The 21,396-nt window shown below is 41.4% G+C and overlaps 1 protein-coding gene across 1 annotated transcript in view; it reads left to right on the top strand.

Annotated features, from left to right (window-relative positions):
• The first annotated feature begins 9,810 nt into the window (after positions 1–9,810).
• GPR63 (G protein-coupled receptor 63) overlaps positions 9,811–21,396 on the top strand; it is an 82,530-nt gene continuing 70,944 nt past the window's right edge. Inside the window, exon 1 of the mRNA XM_053591636.1 lies at positions 9,811–9,911. The gene's annotated coding sequence lies outside the window, so the exon portion shown is untranslated. The remainder of the gene's footprint in view (positions 9,912–21,396) is intronic.

The raw sequence follows: 21,396 nt of genomic DNA, 5'->3' as shown, positions 1-21,396 counted from the left end.
AGATATAAATCCAATAAGTGAAATTCTCTTTCTTTAGCCGATACCAGTAAAACCATTACCTTGAAGCCTGCTATTTGAGGTCTTTGTTGTCATACCCTTCAAAGGTTTTAGAAGATGCATACTAAGCTTACCTGGGGCTTGTTATTCAGCACAAAATAATGAAATCCTATAGCAAGCTTCCCACTCTGCAGAGAAGCTCCAACTGCCTCTTAGGGAAATAGGATGCTGACCGCTCTTAACTGCTTCCTGCTGAAGATGGACGGTGATATGGGAGAGGCAACTAGAGTTCCCACAGACGAGATTGATCCAGGGTTTCTCTGTTATGAAATTACATAGCCTCCAAAATCCTGTGAATAAAAGAAAAGTTAATGAAAACAAATTTGTTAAGGTGCTGGCAAGGTGTCCTGCTTGTGTCGAGGCTTAATCCAGCGGGCTGGTAACCACTGCTTCTCTTGGTGTTCTGTAATAATATGGGCAAAATCTCGACCCCAATGTAGTACATAACCAGGTTTCCACTCTGACATGTCTGGTTTTCTATAAAAAATAAGTTGTTGTATTGGAGAGGATGGTGGATGAATGGGAGATGTCCAATGGCGTTCTGCAGCTGTCTTTCCGTCATTGCTGAGATTCAGAAAATTGAGAGTGACAAGAGCTCTAGTGAGCATATACTCAGGACTATTATTCAAGGGGAGGATATCCTCTCCCCCTCTCTGTTTATCTAACATATCTTTCAATGTTTTATGATGTCGCTCAATAATGGCTTGTCCTTGAGAATTGTAAGGAATGCCATGAGATAAGTGAATATTCCAAAAAGATAGGAAGGTATTTAATTTGTAAGTAGAATAAAAAGGTGCATTATCAATTTTAATAGATTTAGGGAGACCCACAATCATTGTTTTTGCTATAGATCTTCCCTTTCCAACACTCTTTTCTCCTGTCCCTTTTTTCCACAGTTATGACATTTAGGACAGTATGGACTGACCCCTTCTTTTAAAGCGGCAGCAAGCAAATTAGCCTTGTGGAATTCCATTCCTATATCAGCACATGCCCGTATATATTCCTCTAAAGGAGCATTTTGTGCTCTCAAAGGTTGCAAGGCCCTTTGACACTCAGAGTTAGCATTCTCAAATGCTAAAGTTTGGAATAGCATGTCTCTGAGCTGCGGCTGGGCAACAGCCTTACTGACTGCAGTTTTTAGTCAGGCTATAAGGCTGGTATAGGGTTCATTCCCTGACTGCATTATCTTAATAAAAGATTTAGAGATATCTCCAGGAGCCTGAACCTTTTCCCAGGCCCTAAGACAACACAGCCTTGTCTGGACTACGGCTATGTCATCGTACTGAAGTTGATTGGAAATCCCCAGCCACTGGCCAGAACCAATGAGCTGTTCTGATGTTATAGGAACCCCTCTCTGCTTGTTTTGGCCACTCATCAGATAAGCCTCCTCCTCCACCAGGTTTTGAACTGTAAATACTGTCCAGACTCAAGAACAGTTCTGGCTATCATGTCCCAGTCATAAGGAATGAGCCGCTGCTCTTGTGCAGTCCCCTGTAACAGACCTCTAGAAAACGGGGATTGCAAACCATACTGTACTACGGCCTGTTTCAAATCCTTCATAACCGCAAAGGTGATCATATGGTGATCAAAACGTTGGCCCCCTTGAGTGTTTTGCGGATCGGGAGGAATATCAGTGACTGTAACTGGTAAAAGCCCCAAAGTGTCTTCCCACTTAAAGTCACCAGTTTTACGCCCTTCTAACACAGCCTTCATAACAGAAGTCACGGGCGGTTCATCTACATAGGGAGGTGCTGAGGGCAATATTGGGTGCTGTAAGTCGGCATTTCTGACTGTGAGACTATATACCTGGTCTTCCAATTGTCTGATCTGAGCAGCCATCATGGCCATAGAGGTAATTCCTTGCTTATTCATGTCTGTAGCATATGCTCGATTCCCAGTTCTCCTTAGGTCCAGCTTCCCTCTGAACCTCACTGTTCTCCTCACTTTCAAATTCTGTTTGAACATGGGTTTCTTCCTCAGTTTCTAATTCTCACGACTCCCCAAACAGGAAGTTACCCATTGTTTTTCTAAATGTCTTTGCTTATTTATGAAAGACCTTACTTATTCTGAGCGAGGTTCTCTAGATTCTAGATTGGCCAAAGGTCCCACTTGCCCTGAGTGGAGTTTCCCTTTGGATTTCCTCCCGCTGTCTACCAAAGACCTCACTTCTGAGTATCACTTTCCCCTTTGGCCCACGTCCCTGGTGTCCTGTTGTGTCCTGCTGGATCCTGCCAACTAGGCCAGATCACAGCCCCTAGGGGCCCCTATGCCCTGGACTTGATCCCCACAGGGAGGAACCAGACGTGATGCAGATTAGAGGCACAAGCTTGCAGGAGGTGGACTAACCTTGCTTGCAGGATAGCCCCGAGCAACCTCTGCAGTAGCCTTTCTTTGAGGCAGTACAAGACAGGTGAGGGGAGTGTTAGACAATGACTGCGTGCCTAAGATCACCATGGGCTCGGGCTCTTTCTCTGCAAGGAGCACCTGTGGACGAATCGTCTGAGGGTCCGTCCAGCAGCTGCAAATCACCTTGCTCAGAGGTCGCCTGGCTCTTGGCGTCCTCTACATTCCTGTCTTAAAATATTGTTTGTTCATTCTGATACAAGAGTCTGTAAATCCTTAGCTCAAATGGTTTTTAATGAACGGTTATGTTTTGTATAGCAAATTCCTATGAATCTGATAGCTGATAATAGTAAGTTAATTTTATGTTACTTTTTTGTTTATTTGTTTTTTACTGTTATGCTGCTTAAAAGGTTTTAAAATTTGATAAATGCCAGTTCACCTCCATTCCCACCTGGTCTAGAACATTTATTAACTTTATTTATTTATTTACTTATTTAGAAGGCAGAGTCTTACTCTGTTGCCCTGGATAGAGTGCCTTGGCATCACAGCTCAAACTCTGGGGCTTGAGCAATCCTCTTGCTTCAGCCTCCTGACTAGCTGGGAATACAGACACGCACCACTATATCTGGCTAATTTTTCTACTTTTAGTAGAGATGGGGTCTCAGTCTTGCTTAGACTGGTGTTAAACCCCTGAGGTCAAGCAATCCTCCTGCCTTGGCCTCCCAGAGTGCTAGAATTATAGTAAGCCACTGCATCCAGCTGGCCTAGGAACATTTAATCAGCTGCAAGTCTTTGATTTTAAGTCCATTGGCCACAGGGTCCTAGTGATGAACAAGGTGGAACTGGGTAAGTTGCCACATCACTCCAGTAATGATGGGACAAAATAAAAGTTTAGCCATTGATGTTGCCTTTGGCAAATCTCAGTCATAAGAGGAGAAATATAAATTAAAATAAAACCCTAGGTGCCCTCCCTAACTGAATGGACCCACTCTTAGCCAAGGGGACACTAAGAAAAAAACTTAAAACTGAGTCCTTAGCCATGAGGGAAGGAGCAGTCAGATATGCCTTGTTATACCCCCATTTGTCAGTTGAAAATAAACAAAGCTAAACCCCAGGAATATTGATTTATTTGAGAGTTAAGGGTAATAATAAACTAAATACTGGAGGACATTCTTATTTGGAAAGTTTGCCTGATTTTCAGCAATATAGATTTAAATAATTAATACTTTCTTTTACATTCCTCTTGCCCCCAAATCCCAAGTACTATTTGCTTTTAAATGTGAAGGACCAACAATTTTCAGAAAATTCTAACCAGAGATCTGAGAGAAACAGTTTTGGGCAAAGGAATGATTTTATAGCATATAGATGATAATGTGATAGTCAGTGGGACTAAAGCTAACTCAAGGCAACATGCCATAATTATATTAAATTTACTGGCTAACAAAGAATACAAAGCCTCAAACAAAACAACAACAAAACAAAACAAAAAACAAAGAGCTTAGATTTCCCACTGTCAAATACTTGGGGTTTGTCTCTTGAAACTCACAACTTTCTTCCAGGAGAGAGCCTATAAATCAAATAACAGTTTGTACCACCACCAGCAGTTGTGAGGATTCTTGTGTATGACTGGATTTTGTTAGATTTAGATTCCTAACTTCAGGCTAATAGCAAAACCTGAGGTGATAACCCTTTATAATGCCTTAGATGGAGGGAAAAAAACAAACAAACTACTAACTTAGATGGGAGAATGCCATAGGCCTTTCTTGACTATTAAAAATTAATGGCTGCCCCCACATTGTGCCCCTGGACATATGTAAGCCTTTTGATCTGTTCATTTAAGAAAGGCAAGAGATTAAACTCAGGGTATTAACATAAACTTTGGGAGATCATAAGAAACCTGTACCTTATTTTTCTGCACAGTTGGATGTGATAACAGAAGGGTGGCCCACTTGTCTGAGAGCAGTAGCTGCTACTTAGGATACTTTATAAGAAGCTGAAAAATTCACCCTTGGACAACTGATGACTGTTCACACCATATATTATATATATTTCCTGCTAGAACAAAAAGCAGGCTTTTGGTCACCAGTGAGTGGCCAGATGGGTACAAGTCAGGCTACTTTGTTAAATAATCCTAATACACCTCTAAAGCTGGTGTCTATGTGAAGTTCAGCCACCTTGCTGTCTATGAACTCTCAGTTCCCATTCTGTGATTATATTCAGGTATTGACCAAGTGTATTCTAGTCTCCATGATTTGGTTGATCAGCTCCTAGTCGGCCTAGATGAGGAGGTCTTTACAGATGTAAACAGCATTATGGAACAGAGGTAATGCAAAGGTGGGTATGTTGTGGTTACCTGCCCAAAGACAATTGAAACACACACCCTGTCCCTGGGATGTCTAGAAAAATAAACACTGTGTAGCTGGCTGGTTCTTTGGGGATTCTTGTTTGCCCAGAAAGACAGCTCTTTAGTTACGACCTCCCAATCTATTGCCTTTTCCACTAACCTATCTCACTGCTAAATTAACTACCTAAGACATTTTTTATAAATAACTAGAAAAATTTCAGGATAAAGAATATACCTGGAGAACACTGGGCCAATATTTTCTTGGGAAGGATCTCCTACAGAGATGGGTACCTCTTTCAATATGCTTTGCTACCTTCATAGAAAGAGGGTGGCAATTCAACAATATATACTAAAAAGTTTTAGTTACAGACTGAACACTTTAGTTCTTCCTCAAACCTCAACTGCCTCCCATTTCAACAGGAAACACCCAGGTAGATTAACATCCTGATTCCCCAAGACTGAGGAATGAACTAAGAAGAAGGGGGGAGTTGTAACTGGCTCCATGAACCCATACATTTCTTTTGAGACAAAGTCTCACTGTGTCACCCTCAGTAGAGTGCTGTAGCGTCACAGCTCACAGCAACCTGAAACTCTTGGGCTTAAGCGATTCTCTTGCCTCAGCCTCCCAAGTAGCTGGGAATAGAGGTGCCTGCCACAATGCCCAGCTTTTGTTGTTTTTGTTGTTGTTGTTGTTGTTGTCATTATTGTTTAGCAGGCCTATAGTTGTCATTGTTGTTTAGCAGGCCTGGGCTGGGTTTGAACCCGCCAGCCCCAGTGTATGTGGCTGGGGCCCTAACCACCGAGCTACGGGTACCGAGCCCCTGTATTTTTTTTTTTTATTGACTGGGGCTGGGTTTGAACCTGCCACCTCCAGTATATGGGGCCAACGCCCTACTCCTTTGAGCCACAGGTACTGCCTGCCCCTGTATGTTTTTTAATAATATCCTCCCTTAACTAACTACTTGAATACAAGAATGGAGGATTTTCTACAAGACAAAGGAGATTCCAAAGGCTCCTCAGCAAGATTCTTGATCCCAAGAATCACCATCCCCCACAACCCATTCCAATGTACATGACCTGCCCCAAGGCACAAGGCCACTCCTTACAAAGCCTGTAATCTTCCTGGATTTGAGGGTGCTTCAGTTCTGACAAACTACCTGTTGTATTAAAAATTCCTTTCTTCCGGGCAGTGCCTGTGGCTCAAAGGGGTAGGGCACTGGTCCCACATGCCACAGGTGGTGGGTTCAAACCCATTCCTGGCCAAAAACCACACACACACACACACACACACACACACACACACACAAAAAAAAAAATTCCTTTCTTCCTTGGCAATCCTTATTATCTCAACCACTGGATTTTTATGTGACTAGCAACTGGACCTAGATGGAAACTCCCTTTTGTTTTTTTTTTTTTTTTTGAGACAGAGTCTCGCTATGTCTCCCTGGGTAGAGTGCTGTGGCATCACAGCTCACAGCAACCTCCAACTCTTGGGCTTAAGCAATTCTCCTGCCTCAGCCTCCCAAGTAGCTGGGACTACAGGTGCCCGCCACAATGCCCAGCTATTTTTTAGTTGCAGATATCATTGTTGTTTTAGCTGGGATCAAACCCACCAGGTTCAGTGTACGTGGCTGTTGCTGTAACCATTGTGCTATGGAAGCCGAGCTTCCCTTGTGGTTTTGACAACAAAAATAGTTATGTGACCCTACACAAGTCAATTCCTGACCTTTTATTTCTTTATCTCTGAAATGAAGAGGATATTTTGGGTTATTCTAAAATCTCTTCCAGGTCTGTAATTTTTTTGAGACAAAGCTCACTTTGTCAACTGGGTGGAGTGCTATGGCATCATAGCTCACAGCAACCTCACATTCCTGGGCTCAAGCCATCTTCTTGACCCAGTCTCCCCGAGTAGCTGGAACTATAGGTCCCTGCCACAATGCCCACCTAGTTTTTTTCTTGGTAGAGACGGGGTCTTGCTCTTGCTTAGGCTGGTCTCAAATTCTTGAGCTCAGATGATCCATCCACCGGCCTCGGCCTTCCAGAGTGCTAGGATTTATAAGTGTGAGCTGTTGTTCCAGGCCTATACGTGTATTTTTTATGACATATAAGGACTTCTGTAAAAGGCACAAATGAAGGAATAAAAACATGAAAAAATTTTTTCATTAGCAAATATTGTACAGGAAAAGTTTTTGAGAATTTTAAAAGGCTGAAACTGGTGTTTTTTGTAGCAAAAATATGAATTCCTCTATGCTATCTCTGAAATGATAAAGAAGTTACTGAAGTTTAAAAAGAAGTCGTGCGCTATGTCACTTGGGTACTGAAATGTGATTACTCATGGGCTACAATGTCAAGTTGAATAAATATTTATATAATAAGGAAATTCTATGTCTCTTATTATATTGAATTGATGACATAATAACACAAGGTCTAACAAAGAGTATGGGGTTGGGTATATGGAGGCAGAATTAACATAATTGAGGGAATAATCATTGAATAAAATTACAGTTTAGTTATTGTTTGTTTGCAAGTGGTTTGTTAAACATCACTGAGGATCTTCCCACTTGCTCCTGAGGCTACAAGATGTGGTTGGCTGGTTCAATTACTTGCATCTTCATGACCATTAGTATTCTCATTCTGATTCTGAGGTTACTGGTGAAGGAGGCAGAGAGGTAATGAGCGTGAGTATATGTGGTGGTGGCGGCGGATGTGTCTTTGTGTTTTGGGGAACTGGTGGGTGTTGTAGGAGGCATCTGTAATTTTCATCTATTTAACATTCTTTTCCCTTTGTTAACAACACTTGTAATTTTCCTTTCCTTTTCCCTTCCACTCAGTCCCTGTGGTTTGGGTGTATATGAAGCCTTTTTCAAATACAGGCAAATGGCCCTGGCCTGGCAGTGTGCATTCCCTCCTTTGGTTACAATGGTTAGTCTCATTGGCTCCAAGTGGGTCAACTGAGACCCTTCTTTGTCTTGCTGTCTTATTGATGGGATCAGTTGCTAAGGAGGTTGGGTATTTGCCTAGAGATGTAGGATGTGTTTGTTGCTTCTTAGAGAATATAGAACCAGTGCAGTGAAAGTACAGTGAAGATATGGAGAGAAACTGAGTCTGGATACTCTTTGGGCATTTGGAGGAAAGAAAAAGATATTTAAAAACATGTATATTTCCAGCTCTACTTTTGGGATTTTATAAACATTTAAGCCAATAAATTCCAATCCGACTCAGACGTAGGTTTTGTTAAGTCAGTTTGAGTTGTGTGCTTGTCATATACAACTATCCTGACTTTACCCTTACTTACTGCTAACCTCCTTTCACATCTTGAGGTTTGGTTCACACAGGACCGAGCTGCCTGCTTTTTATAGAACCCACGGCTTATTTCCTCCCATCTGGTAGCATAAGTTGCTCCAACTTTTTACATATTTTCTCGCTGCCCTCTTCCTCCACAAGTACAACACAGACGCTTGTTTCACAGCTGCAGAAGGCTGGAGGGGAAGAACTGAGATGTTCAGGTCTAGTCTCAGGCCTGTGATGATGCATGCAAGTGCTTTTGTGTGCAATAGAAAATGCTACTTCCTCTGCCTGGTGCCAGGACCACTGCTTGGAGACCAGGCTTGATCTTACCTCCAAATTGTCTGCCCACTTCCACCTTAGCTAGAGGACACAGCATAGGGTACAAACGCACTCCACTATGTTGAGGCCCCACAGTACTGAAGAAGTTAAGGATTGTAGCCTTGAGGTAGAAAAACTATGGACAGCAGCAGAGCTTTTGTGGCTCACATCCAGTGTTACATGAGCTATTCCTAGGATGATAACAGTGGCTGATGCTGTGGGCCTCTTGGGCATGGCATCTCAAGGGTGTGGTCTCAGCAATTATCATAAATGTTGCTGATAGCTGGAGAAATAATATCACTTGTCACTCGAAAGTTGCATTTCCGCTATCATTAGATCTTAAGGTGTTATCTTCCCTGGAACAACTTACTGAGTTCAGTTTATCTATCCTTACATCCAATTTCCTTCCTTCTTCCTTTCCTTCCTTTTCTTTCTTTTCCTCCCTCTTTCCATACTTCCTCAGAGAAAGAGAGAGGAAGAGAGAGAAAGCGGGGGTCTCACTCTGTTGCCCAGGCTAGAGCGGTAGGATCGGCATAGTTAATAGCAACCTCAAATACCTGGGCTCCAGAGATCTTCCCACCTTGGCCTCCCAAAGTGCTAGGATTACAGGAGTGCGCCACCACTCCCGACCCTACAGCAAGTATTTGTTGTTGAAAGTCAATGGTTCTAGAAATCTAGATTTGGAAGCTACCTGGAAATTGTCCATTGGAGGAGAACACAGCACCGGGTAAAGTAGGGCGTCTGACAGATCTTCCATGCCACACAGCAAGAGAGATCGCTAGCAAGGAAAACAATTTTATGGTTGGGGGTCTCCACAACATGAGGAACTGTATTAAAGGGTCGCGGCATTAGGAAGGCTGAGAACCACCGGTCCAGGGGCTTCAGCTGGTCTCAGATAGTTTCGTCTCCAGCGCGCCTTGGTAGGGCCCTCTTCGCTGTGTTGGAGATGAAGACTCACCAGGGAAGAAATGCGACCAACCTCGGGAAGTGCAGTCTCTGGGCAGTGGCTAGGGGCGCGCATAGACTTTAAGGGAGAATGGGGACAGAAAGACAAGACCCTGGAAGAGTGTGGGCGGTTAGGGGCAGGGGCGCAGGCCAACAGCAAGGGTCCCCTGGTCCCGGGTCTCTACGCTCTGCGCCTCTGGCCAGGCGGAGGGCAGACCCGACCTGAGTTGGGGGCGCTTGGGAAGCAGAGCTCCGGGGCACTTCGGGGGTGGCCCCGGGACCTGTCGGTCTCGCCTCGCCCGCCCCTCCCGCCGTCAGCGGGGCGGCGCCTTTAAGAGGCAGCCTGGCTGGGCCAGGGGCGGGAACTCGGGTGCGCGAGGCGGCGGCGCTGGCCGGCCAAGCTCCTCACTTTCGGCTCCAACCTCCTCGTCGCCGCCACCACCTCCTCGTCGTCGTCGTCCTCGTCTCCCTGGAAGCGTTGCTCTCTGCGGCGGAGGAGAGAAGTGCTATGTCAGGAAAGTTCCGGGAGGGACTGGATGGGGCCGCGCTCCCCCGCGGGCGCCCGCGCGCCGCCCTTTGTGTGAGGTGAGCCTCGGGGTCCTCAGCCCGGGCACAGGTAGCCGCCGGGGGCGGGGAGCGCCGCAGCGACCGCGGCGTGGCCGGGAGTGTGGGTGAACGAGGCTGGCGAGGCTGAAGTTGTGCCGACAAGCTCGGCTTTTCGGGAAGGCTCTCGCAGCCGGACTGGAGTTATTTCAGCCGGCGCCACCCGGCGGGGCCGCGGTGTCTCTCTCCGGTGCTGCCTCGCCTCCCGTCGCCGCCGCCCCGGCCCCTGCCCGCCGGGCGGCAGGCCTTCTAGGAAACCCGGCTGCAGAGGGGCATCCAACCGGGTTTCCCCGCCGGCTGTGCTCGGAAGGCTGAGCGCTGCGGGTGGGACGGAGGGAAGGAACCGTCCTGAACTTCCACACGGCGCTCTCGCCACTCTCGGGGGCTGACACTCGCCGTGATTGCCCAGGGGACGCTCCCTGGAGCTCGGCAGTCTGAGCGGTGCCCTCCTGCGTGGGGCACCCTGGCCGGTTTTCACCGTCGCCCAGTTCTACCTCTTTTCTTCCGCCCCTTTTGGGAACACTGATTTTGTTTTTTGAAAAGAAAAAATATCCTGGAGGCTCAGGGTACTTAAACAAACCCCTACAACATATCATTGTGAAAACATTTCCCCAGGGCTGGCTCCAGTTTTCGAAGTGACCGTTTAGTCTTTGATGAAATATTTGGACTCAGTCTTGACACTTAATGAAATGCAGGTATCCTTGTAGGAGGAGGTAGTTTTTTAGTGAGTTAGGATGAGGTTTTAACCGTATTCTTTTCTCTTGGTTTATTGGTGAATTTGTTTTAAATTATGCCTTAGATTAAGAAGGCTTCAACCAATTTGAGGAGTAGTATCTCTAAGAATCAAATAAACCCTGATGTTTCTTGCACAATCTAACTTTGCTTCAGGCGTTTTAATCCATTTATGAGGATGTAATATGTGTAGTCCTTTGATGGAACCTAACATTGCACAAATGGGTAAATTGTCTTTTTTCATGTGTTCTGTGGGTGAAGGAAGCCTCATTTTTTTTCACACCCGCAGGTCTTTGCCACTCCATAAAGTATTTCTGTTTCTGTCTTTCCTATGTACATTGTGTACATCTGATGTCAATTACACAAATGGAAGGTCCTGATGAAAAATCCCTGTTTTGTTAAGTGTTGCATTGCTCAGATTTTAGTGACATAACATAATGATCATCCGGATCATTTTGAACAATAAAAATAGAATGTCGGAGCTTATTTAAAGGAAAGAATGTCATGAAGTATTTAAAGTAAATGTACATGCTTTACATGTAATTTTCATGTGCGAGAAATATATTACCAAGATAGACAGGAGATAGTGTAGGAAACGTCTTATTTGTAATAAAGAGGTTTTCAAAGAAAATCAGTCCAGAATAATCATTAACATTGCAAAATTCTATTTGGGATAAATGCTTTCATCTTTTGATTACAGTTTTGTCATTTTGCTGTCAAATATACCAGAACTGAAACTTTTTATTGTAAAAAAAGAGGTGAGGTTCTTAAAAAAGAACTTAACATCTCTAGCATTTTCTGAAAATTTGCAGCAAACTGAGCATACTTGGAGAAAAATTTGTATAGAAAAGTCACATAGTGGGCAGCGCCTATGACTCACTGAGTAGGGCGCTAGCTCCATATAACGAGGGTGGTGGGTTCAAACCCGCCCCGGCCAAACTGCAACAAAAAATAGCCGGGTGTTGTGGTGGGCGCCTGTAGTACCAGCGACTCAGGAGGCTGAGGCAAGAGAATTACCTAGCCCAGGAGTTGGAGGTTGCTATGAGCTGTGACACCACGGCACTCTACCAAGGGTGACAAAATGAGACTCTGTCTCTTAAAAAAAAAAAAAGTCACATACTGAAAACTCTAACTGCAGTTACCATTTTACCTTATATTTGTTGGACTTCAGGCAAGAAAGTAAGAATTTAGGGTTTTAAGGTGGATCTGGCTTAGTTCCTAGAATGGATTTTTTTTTTTTTTTTTTTGAGACAGAGTGTTACTTGTCGCCCTTGGTAGAGTGCCCTGGCTCACTGCTAAAACTCTTGGGCTTAAGCAATTCTCTTGCCTCAGCCTCCCAAGTAGCTGGGACTACAGGCGTCTGCCACAATGCCTGGCTATTTTTGTTGTTGTTGTCATTGTTGCTTAGCAGGCCTGGGCCCGGTTCAAACCCATCAGCCCCAGTGTAAGTGTCTGGTGCCCTAACCACTGAGCTACAGGTGCGGAGCCCCTAGAATGGTATTGATTAGTGTGATTACTTTGATATTTTGTATACTGTATATTTGATTTGGGATGATTGTGTGAATAATTCTTTTTAAAACTATATATATGTATGTTTGGGACATACATACATACATATAGATTAATATATGTATATGTCCATGTCACACATTTATTTACATCTTTAAGTCTGTAGGTAGACACATATATACATATACATACATGCACATGTATGTATATATATTTTTATAGTGGGGAAAACCATTAAGGGACTTGATAGTACTTATGTACTAAGAATAGCAGGTGTAAAAGATCAGCAGCTAAAAATAGTTCTTGTTAGGGCTTGTCATCTTCTTAGCACTTTTGTAGATATCAGTTTAAGTTAAAAAATACTGTTTTCCAAAAAGTTCCTGAATTTTTCCCAGGCTTGGAGTAGGGAGCCATATGCCAGTGATTCTAACCACATATTTATCTATTAAAATGAACTGAAGTACCCTGCTCAGTGTTAGGATCTAACCAAGCATTTCTTAAGTTTCAATAATTTATCTTCAGTAGACAAATTCTAGGTAAAATTTAGCTGTCCAGTATAGTGATTTCTTCTTTGAACCTTTCGAAAATCACCTTCATAGCATTTTCTATGGGTATGTAGACAGTAGACCTAAGGGCCATGAGAGGCAGACCTTGAGAGATGTGAAAGGATGTCTTCAGCATTTGATTTGAGAGAGGAACCCATTAATGGTTGGGAAAATAATACCTATAAATACACTGCTCCATTCTCTACAAGCAAAACTGTCCACTCACCTTTGTAATATTTGTTATCACATTTCACAGCTGAAGCTGCTGCATTTCAGCATATGTATGAAAATTAAAAATGAGATGAGCTGTGTGACTTTCCTTTAATTTGCTGGGTATTTGCCAGAAATGGGTTTGTATTTGCTGTAAGTGCCCTTTGCTTTGTTGCATATGGCATTTTTTTCTTTTTTCTTTTTTTTTTGTAAATATAACAGGTATACTTAGGGTGAATTCTTAGTGTTTTCTTAAAAACACATTAAGTTTCATAGAGTTTATGTTGCGTGTCTTCAACTTTCAAAACATAACATTTGAGATGTTTGACTGTGAGCCTGATCAGATCATAGCTTTCAGAGCTGATGGGATCTTAGTCAAATATAGTTCCAGTATCGTGGGAATTTTCTGTTTTAAGGTCAGATGTGTCCTTAACTTGAACTGGATGATCCGCAAAATAGGTTCTTTTGTAACCACAAAACATGGAGAACATCCCAAATAATTTGCAGTGTAGGCAGTCCAACATGCTTTAGTGTTTGGTTGGCTTGAGGCAGCGTGCCATGCTTGTAAAAAAATGGTTTCTGAAGCTGACGGCAAGCTGTTTCAATGTTTTTTTGAGTTTGACACATAGAACAAAATGCCTTTTAACTTCTATATCAGCAAATATGGACAGGATTAGTACAAGTAATTTGTCCCCATTTGTAGAAATTCTAGCGTAATATATAGGAAAGATCATTCATGTTTGTTATAAATGTAATGAAGAGTTAGAAGGTTTGGGTTTTAACACAGCTCTCAGGTCTTAGGCAAGAGCGTACATTTGCTGTTAGGTGGATAATCTCGTGAACACCTATTGAAATTAATAATAGCACTATTTTTTTTTTTTGTTTGTTTTGGAAACAGAGTCCCACTATGTTGCCCTCAGTAGAGTGCCTTGGTGTCACAGCTCACAGCAACCTCAAACTACTGCACTTAAGCGATTCTTTTGCCTTAGCCTCCCAAGTAGCTGGGCCTACCAGTGCCCGCCATAATGCCCAGCTATTTTTTTGTTGCAGTTGTCGTTGTTTAGCAGGCCCAGGCTGGGTTTGAACCCTTTAGCCTCGGTGTATGTGGCTGGCACCCTACCCACTGAGCTATGGGGGCTGTCAGTAATAGCACTGTTAATAGTTTTTTTTTTTTTTTTTTTTTATGGATAATGCTAAAAAAAATTACATCCTTTGAGGTCCAATTTAGATTAAAAATTTCACCAGTCACATACAATACCAATCATCTGGCGTATGTGTTAATTGATTCTTAGGTAATTTTCAGCTGAAACCTTTATGTGTCATAGTCACAAGCTTTAAAATACCTTTTAGGGTTTTTGAGCAAAGCTTATTGGTTAACTTCTTTCTTTCAGTTGACTTAGTTCAGTCTATACTATTAAAGCATTTGAAAACTATTTGAGACCAATTCTTTTTTGTGGAAATTTCTAAGGATCTGCTTGGGGAAGTTGGTGCAAAAAGGACATGATTTTATACTCTAGCTGTTACTTTCTAAAAGGAGGCTTCTTCACCTTGCCTACTGTTTTCAAACAAAAACAAATGAACAGGCAATTTTAGAGAAAGAACATTAATGTGGGCATTTTGAAGATGCCTGAAGTTTGGATCAGAATAATGGTTTCAGCTGAAAATTACCTAGGAATCAGTTAACATCTGTGCCAGGTGTTCACTGCAGTCTCTGACAGAGGGTTTCTGCTTCAGGTTTTTTTGCTCTAGGTTGATGCTGGTAGGATGTAGAGACACAGGGAGTTGTGTAGGTATAATATCCGTTGGCTCCAAGAGAAAATGCGTTTAAGTGTGTACTTGTAATAAAACTCAATCTTTCCATTGTAGCTTGTTTTTTTCCCCCCATTTCCTCTGGGTTGTATGTGAAGCACACAGCTTCCTATTCCATTTTGATTAACGCTGTGTAAACTGTTATGCCTTCTACAGTTTTATACTGTCCAGCACCAGCAGAAACTGTTCCTGAATTCTCTCAGCTTGTTCTCACTCAATACATTTTCAGACTTCTTCCTTATTTATTTATTTATTTTTTGCGTTATCCAGTTCTTTAGTGATAGGAGTTTTGAATATAAGGCTTCTCTATTTTCTATAAATTGAGTAAATTTGCTTCCATGTAAAGATTTAATGATATTGAGAACTTTATTTTTGTTTCTGTAGTTCATCAGCAGTTGCTATGGTAAAGTTTCAAATCTTTATTTATTGTTACGCTATAATAGATTTTTTCTTGTGAAAGTGACACATATTCATTACAGATAATTTAGAATATTCAGACAAGCAAAAATAAAAGGAAAAAAGAATTGTGCCCATAGGTAACTGTTAACATTTTAGTACAGAAATATTTTTATATACATATGAAAAATACCATAATAATTTAATTTCCAAAAGTGGCACTTTATATACATTGCTTCATAATTATTACACAAAGATAACCCACTTGTCATGGAATGATTTGTAACGTTTTCAGTATTGAATAGTACTATTCTAATGGGTATTTCATAATTTACTGGGAATATGCCATCATGTGTGTATTACGGTTCTGTTTTTCTTTTGCTACTTTATAGCAGTGAATATTTTACAGCTCCTTTTTTTTTTTTTTTTTTTTTGAGACAGAGCCTCAAGCTTTTGCCCTGGGTAGAGTGCCATGGCATCACAGTTCACAGCAACCTTGAACTCCTGGGCTCAAGCAATTCTCTCAGGGATCCTCAAACTACGACTTGCGGGCCACATGAGGTGGTGTGATTGTAGTTATTACCGTTTTGTTTTTTTACTTCAGAATAAGGTATGTGCAGTACGCATAGGAATTTGTTCATAGTTTTTTTTTTTTAAACTAAGATCTGGCCCTCCAATGGTCTGAGGGACAGTGAACTGGCCCCCTATTTAAAAAGTTTGAGGACCTCTTGCCTCTGCCTCCCAAGTAGCTGGGACTACAGGCACCCACCACAACGCCCAGCTATTATTTGGTTGCAGCTGTCATTGTTGTTTGGCGGGCCTGGGCTGTATTCAAACCTGCCAGCTCAGGTGTATGTGACTGGCCCCTTAGCCTCTTGAGCCACAAGCGCTGAGCCTATAACTCCATTTTTATACATATCTATGGTTATTCCCTTTGGGTAAAGTTTAGAAGTAAGAATTTTTTTGGAGGAAAAATGCCATTAATGTTTTCTTTTTGACCTTAAGCTACTTTATTATTATCAATATAAAATCTATAGCCCTAATCATAGACTTCCTTGTATTTACAGAGTTTAGCTTTGAGCTCTGTGTGCGCGTGTATGTCTATATCTGTACTTTGTTCATATATTTATCTATATCTTTTTTCCTTTCTGTCAATAATGTGTAACTTCATCTTAGCCAGAAGGTACCTTTTGAAACCAGTTGAGTATCATTGTGGCTACCACAAAAACATAAGATATATAATGAGCAAAAACCAGGGAAAGGACATTGTGTAAAAACGTAAAGACTGATGGCCAAATATAGAGATAAATTCTTTAATTTTTAGAAATAAGTTATTTTTGGCCATCAAACATGACCCTACATCATACTGTATTTCTCTTTTTTAGAATTTGGTTCTTGGCTGTGGAAGGTAAGAGAAAGTAAACACGTCTGCACACTCCCAGATGTGTTTTCTGAGCCAGTTCTTTCTCAGACATTGTCCCCTTCACCTGTCTCTGCCTTTCTTTAAGTCACACTGAGGTTCTCTGCTCCCCTAATACCCTAGTGCTTACTTCTGCTTTAGCACTTTAAAATATATTTTTTCTTTAGATGAGTATTATTTCTCTCTTCAATATCTTGAAGAATAGGAAACATATCTTTGCATTTTGGTGTGGAATGTAACAGGCATGGGCAAATTGAGCAGGTAAATTTTTTTCATGAGGTCTTGTGGATATTCACTTTATAGGGAAGTTCAGAATATTCTTTTGAAACTAATTTTACTGCATAATTTTTCCTTTAAGAATATTTATTTTAAAGTATATTGTACACATAAAAGTGCATAAAACATGTTTGAATGTTAAAAACAAATTGAATACCCATAGACCTACAACCAAAGTTAAAAAATATAACAAACTTTAAGAGTTCTTTTCTACCAATTCCTCACCTAGAGGCGAGTCTTGTTTTGTCTTTAAAGTGGAAAATTCTTTAGTTTTGGTTATTTTCGGATTTTACCTAAAAGGAATCAGACTACTATACATGTATAATACACACACACAAACACACTTTCATGGTTGCTGCATTTGCTCACTGTTGTATTTTTGAGATTCCTCAATGTATGTATCTGTAGTTTGTTTTTCATTGTTTACTATATATTATATTGATTTCTACAGTTTAGCCCCCCTGTTTTTAAGGGGCATTTTTTTCATTGTAACTAGGTTTTTTTTTTTTTTTTTTTTTTGTAGAGACAGAGTCTCACTTTATTGCCCTTGGTAGAGTGCCGTGGCCTCACACAGCTCACAGCAACCTCCAACTCCTGGGCTTAGGCGATTCTCTTGCCTCAGCCTCCCGAGTAGCTGGGATTACAGGCGCCCGCCACAACGCCCGGCTATTTTTTTTTTGTTGCAGTTTGGCCGGGGCCGGGTTTGAACCCACCACCCTCGGCATATGGGGTCGGTGCCCTACCCGCTGAGCCACAGGCGCCGCCCTGTAACTAGGTTTTAAAAAGTATAAGCTTAAAGTTTTCCATGAGATATTTTTTATTTATTTAGTCACTGCTGTGTCTATGATATGTCCTATTTTTTTCCCTCTGATGCTGCTAATTTTTATTCTCTTTTGTGTTTCGTCTTGAGATACATTATTTTTCTTAATCTTATCAAAGAACCAACCTTTGGCTTTGCTGATCGTTGTTTTAAAGGCGTCCGTTTTCACCCTCATTTTCCTTCTGTCTCGCTTTTAGGTTTATTCTGCCCTTGTTCTAATTTCTCAGGTTGGGCACTCCTTGCTTCTGTGTCTTCCTTCACTCAAAGCTTTGTGTCTCATTTCACTCAAATCACCACTTTAGCTGTTTAATACAGTGTTTAATGTTATCACACATACTAAGTATTTTTTGTTATTTCTTGAGACTGGTATTTTCTAATTTACATTTTGTTGTTGTACGTGGTCACAGAATATGGTCCGTATCATACCAGTTGTTTGATATGTCTTGAGGTTAGGTTTATGGACAATGGCAAGTGTTCCCTTCTGGTAAATGTTCCATATGTAGCTTGAAAACAATGTATATTCTCTGATTTCCGGGTGCAGTATTGCGTGTGTATCCATAAGATGAAAATCTGAATTGTGCTATTTAAATCTTTATCCTTTGGTGTTTTTTGTCTGCTTGATCATTCAGTTACTGAGAGAGTATAATGACGGATTTATTATTTTCTTTCTTTTTTTTTTTTGTGGTTTTTGGCCGGGGCTGGGTTTGAACCCACCACCTATGGCATATGGGACCGGCGCCTTACTCCTTGAGCCACAGGCGCCGCCCGGATTTATTATTTTCATTTGGATAATTTACCTTTTTTTTTTGCAGTTTTTGGCCAGGGCTGGGTTTGAACCCGCCACCTCTGGCATATGGGGCCGTTGCCCTACTCCTTTGAGCCACAGGCACCACCCCGGATAATTTACCTTTTACTTTACACGTTGTTTTTTTTTTTTTTTTGAGAGACAGAGTCTCACTGTACCGCCCTCAGGTAGAGTGCCATGATATTACACAGCTCACAGCAACCTCTAACTCTTGGGCTTACGTGATTCTCCTGCCTCAGCCTCCTGAGCAGCTGGGACTACAGGCGCCCGCCACAACACCCGGCTATTTTTTTGTTGCCGTTTGGCCGGGGCTGGGTTAGAACCCGCCACCCTTGGCATATGGGGCTGGCGCCTACTCACTGAGCCACAGGTGCCGCCCTACTTTACACGTTTTGAGGTTTGTCTTTAGATGCACATAGGTTAAGATTTTTAGCTATCTTGGGTTTTTTTTTTTGAGACAGAGTCTTATTATGTCACCCTCAGTAGAGAGCTGTAGCATCACAGCTCACAGCAACCTCAAACTCTTGGGCTTAAGCGATTCTCTTGCCGCAGCCTCCCAAGTAGCTGGGACTACAGGTGCACACCACAACGACCAGCTATTTTTTGGTTGTAGTTGTCATTGTTGTTTGGCAGGCTCGGGCTGGGTTTGAACCTGCCAGCTCCAGTGTATGTGGCAGGTGCCCTAGTTGCTGAGCTACAGGCGCAGAGCTACAGGCGCAGAGCCTATTTCTAGATGTCTTTGGGTAAGTTAGACCTTATATGTATGACTTTGTATATCTAATAGTGTTGCTTTAATTAAAGTATTTTTTCTCTTAATATTAATAAAACAATATAGAGTTCTCTGTGGATTATGCCTGGCTCGATATACCTTTCTTTACTCTTTGGCTTTAAGGTCGTATCTATGTCCTTATAAGTTCATATGTGTCTCTTGTAAATAGCATGTTGCTGAATCTTTGCTTTTAACTGGAGAGTTTAAAATGAAGACTGATACATTTGGGTTTATTTATTGTCATATTACTATGGTTTTTTAAGTTTCTTTAAAATTTCAGATTAATATGATGGTACATACGATTAGGTTACATTGTTTGCATTTGTAGGGTAAAGTCCCTGTTATAGTTGTGGTCTTTACCTAAGTGGTGTGGCATTTACTCATACTTTATGCACTGTAAGTGGGAAGTTACCAAGCCCCCTCCTGCCTACTGTGTATTTTCTATTCCGCTTTATCTGTCTTTTCTCCTTTCTTGCCTTCTTGGGGATAGACTGATTCCCTTTCCCCCATTTTTCACTGTTCTGTCAATTTGGAGGGTGAGGGAACTGGCTATATACTCTATTTCTATTTTTTTAGTGCCCAGTTTTACTATACATACTCATCTTTATCCAATATAAAGTTAGTCATTATCTTTGTCCTCTGTTATGGAATTGAAGTGTGTCCCCCTCATATTCGTATCTGAAGCCCTAATCCCCAATGTGACTTTATTTGGAGATAGGGCTTATAAGAAGGTGGTAATAAGGTTAAATGAGATCATACAGGTGGGGTGCTGACCCAGTAAGATGTCTGTATCTCCACAGAGATCTCTTTCTGTCTCTCTCCCTCTCTGCGTGCACGGGGGAAAGGCCAAGTGAGGACATATATGTCTACAAGCGAGGAAGAGAGGCCTTACTAGAAACTAATACTGTTGGCACCTTGATCTTGGACTTCCAACCTCCAGAACTGTGAGAAAATTTCTGTTTGTCATCAGTTGTAGGATAATATTTAGAAATAACACCAATATCAGTCTGTGGTATTGTTTTTAATTTAATAATTTTTATTTCAAAGTATTGAGGGAGTGCAAGTATTTTTGTTACATGGATGAATTATACTATGTAAAATGCTGAAGTTAGGGCTTTTAGTGTGCCTGTCACCAGAAGACAACCTTAGCTAATAAATGGGCCTTATTAAAAAATGCGTATTCCTGAGACTTTCTTAACTCTTATGATACTCACTTCCAGTTTATGTGCCATTGATCCTGAGTGTTTTATTTCTAGTCTGTTTTTTTCTTTTACAAGTTAGACTTTCCTGATATTGTTGTGTATAGTGCCAGTTATGTTGAACCGTGTCTTCATCAACATCATTCCTTCCGGTGCCCGATGTATATCCTTTACTTTTCCTTCATTGAGAGTGCATGAGAGAGAGAGAGGGAAGATATGAAATATTCTTATATGTGACAATCCTTTTAATTCACCTTTCTTGAAAGATTTCTTGAGTATTAAATTCTGTTTTCATGATTACTTTCTTTAGCACATCAAAAAATATGATTCCATAGCCGGGCGTGGCAGGCGCCTGTAGTCCCAGCTACTCGGGAGGCTGAGGCAAGAGAATCACCTAAACCCAGGAGTTGGAGGTTGCTGTGAGCTCTGATGCCACAGTACTCTACTCAGGGTGATAAAGTGAGACTCTGTCTCTAAAAAAAAAAAAAAAAAAAGATTCCATTGTCTTCTGAATTTTATTACCATTGACAATTAAACAGTCAAGCCCTTTTTTTTTTTTTTTTTCCTCCTGTGTCAAGAAATCGCTTTTCCAAATTCTGGTTCTTTTGAAGCTCTTTCAAAGATGTTCTCTCTCCTTAAAGATACTTTCCTTCTATTCTGAATTTTCAACATAATGCTACTGGGTATGAATTTTTAAAAAAATGTATTTGACATTAGATGGGCTACATTAAGGACTAGTATTTTTCAGGAATTCTGAAAACTAATATTTACAATCTTTTTGTACTCTTTCTGATTAATTTTATGATTTTCTTTTGGAACTCCGATTGCATGTCTGTTAGACCTTCTGTTTATCGTTCTTCCTTCATTTCTTTTATCTCTTTTCATTGTATATGGAGAAATTTCTGATGCTATAACTTAACATTTTTAAAATTCCCTTCAGCTGTGTCTAATATGCCACTTTGTTGATTTAGTTTTTAATATCAGTGATTATATTTTTAAATGTAGAAT

This window comes from Nycticebus coucang, chromosome 5 (genome assembly GCF_027406575.1).
Source record: "Nycticebus coucang isolate mNycCou1 chromosome 5, mNycCou1.pri, whole genome shotgun sequence".
NCBI classification, from domain to species: domain Eukaryota; kingdom Metazoa; phylum Chordata; class Mammalia; order Primates; family Lorisidae; genus Nycticebus; species Nycticebus coucang.
Note: the sequence above shows the minus strand (reverse complement) of the source record. Positions and strands in the feature narration are given on the sequence as shown.